The 1,653-nt window shown below is 42.8% G+C and overlaps 1 long non-coding RNA gene across 4 annotated transcripts in view; it reads right to left on the bottom strand.

Annotated features, from left to right (window-relative positions):
- Window positions 1-1,653, bottom strand: part of LOC109517097 (uncharacterized) — a 14,816-nt gene that overhangs the window by 324 nt on the left and 12,839 nt on the right. For 3 of the 4 annotated variants that reach the window (XR_002168476.1, XR_002168477.1, XR_002168479.1), the window contains one exon: window positions 282-589. The exons of the other annotated variant lie outside the window; for it this stretch is intronic. This is a non-coding gene — a long non-coding RNA (uncharacterized LOC109517097). Of the gene's footprint in view, window positions 1-281; window positions 590-1,653 lie in introns of those variants that run through there. 4 annotated transcript variants of the gene reach the window in all.

Raw genomic sequence — 1,653 nt, forward strand, 5'->3', positions numbered from 1 at the left:
CGGTGTGAAGTGGGGGGCCCGCGATCGTCGAGACAAGACACGGGCGATTGTCACTCAGGGCTATTGTCTCGTCAAGATTACACGAGATTTGATTTGCTCTCTCTGTCGCGCCACGTCGCTCGCTCCCGTGTGCGGCTTCCCGACTTCATTCCTGACACTGGGGGACACACGATAAGGACGAGTCTGACACCCGGCCGAGAAGCAAGTATTTTAACCCTTTCGTGCATCCGGTAATCGGATAACATGATAAAATGTCCACTGGAGTGGCCGCCGTGCCTGAAAGGGTGAAAGTCCACCAATGTGCGTATCCCCTGTGGGCAGGTGGGGTCCGAGCAATGTGGAAAAGCCACAGGTGAACTCTGGACAACACTTTGTTGGCAAACAGCAAATTATGCTCTGCGAAACAAAGTTCCGAGTATGTGACGGTTGTATCACTTCTGTTGTCCTCTCACTGTTCGATTTTATAACTTGTGCTCGTAAGAAGCAATCGGATGGTCGTTTTGACTCCCTTAATGTTGTAGTTGACACACGAAGGTAACGCTACATCCATATTTGTTTATCCGCCAGACTCTCTTACATCCTTCTTTGTCTATAAATGAAAACACACGTCATTAGGTACTGCTGCACAATACAAAGTGGGCCACTATAGCTTCCAAAAATGAACCAAAAAAGGTTTTCTATGAATGGAAACGTAGCCACATTCATTTTTGATTGACATTGCCAGAAAGGTGTTGGATTACCACAGTGTCAATCGTTGTATGACTACGACAGTGTCAATCAAAGGGGTTATGTAAAGTTCCTGACCATGTTTTGACAAATCAACCTGCGTTTTTCTTTTCAAGGTTTCTCCCTCATACTCCATTTTGGTGGAAATGGGCGATGCCAATAAAGCTCTCTTGAAAACAAAACAAACTAAATGTTCTATACGGTTGTTGGGGTCATAAACGGTTAACGGCAAACCAACTTTCGTTCGGATCCAATCCAGATTACACATTAAGAAGATTAACAGAGGGCAGCATTTCACGTGGACAATCCCATTTTACACGTTCATACACTGTGTGTGTGTGTGTTTCTGTGCGTGGGTCTCATATTTAATCAGATCCTTTTGTTGTTTTCTACTCCCAGTTGCCTGCCTTGTGTTGGGAAATGTACCTAATGTTGTGACCGGCGAGGGCACGAACTGCGGGATTTTCTGAAGCACACGTGTAAATAAATTGCAATCAATCGGGAAAGCAATGAACACAATCCTATTGCCGAGCCTCTACTCATTCAATACGAGTGCAATTACACTGATTAAAGCCAACACATCAATGCATTCGTCAGTGCGTAGCATAGGGCGGGTATCGGCGAAGCGGCTGCCATTTGTTTTGTTGAGTGCATTTGCTTCAGCTTTGCTCTTTTTTTTTTTTTTTTTTTTTTTTTGAACACAGAAAAGTTTTGTCATGTTGCGATGTTGTTTTCTTCTTATAAAGCATCATTGTTCTGCTCTGGCATGGAAAAATAAAAAGCGAAAGAAGCATGTTTTATATCAAGAACAAACCCTCTCTTGTTTCGCGGCGCTCATTCTTTTCGGCCTTAAGACTGTGTAGTCTCCTTTGTATGCACAGCAAATATATATATATATATATATATATATATATATATATATATATA

Source organism: Hippocampus comes, unplaced genomic scaffold, assembly GCF_001891065.2.
Source record: "Hippocampus comes isolate QL1 unplaced genomic scaffold, H_comes_QL1_v1.1 scaffold199, whole genome shotgun sequence".
NCBI lineage: Eukaryota > Metazoa > Chordata > Actinopteri > Syngnathiformes > Syngnathidae > Hippocampus > Hippocampus comes.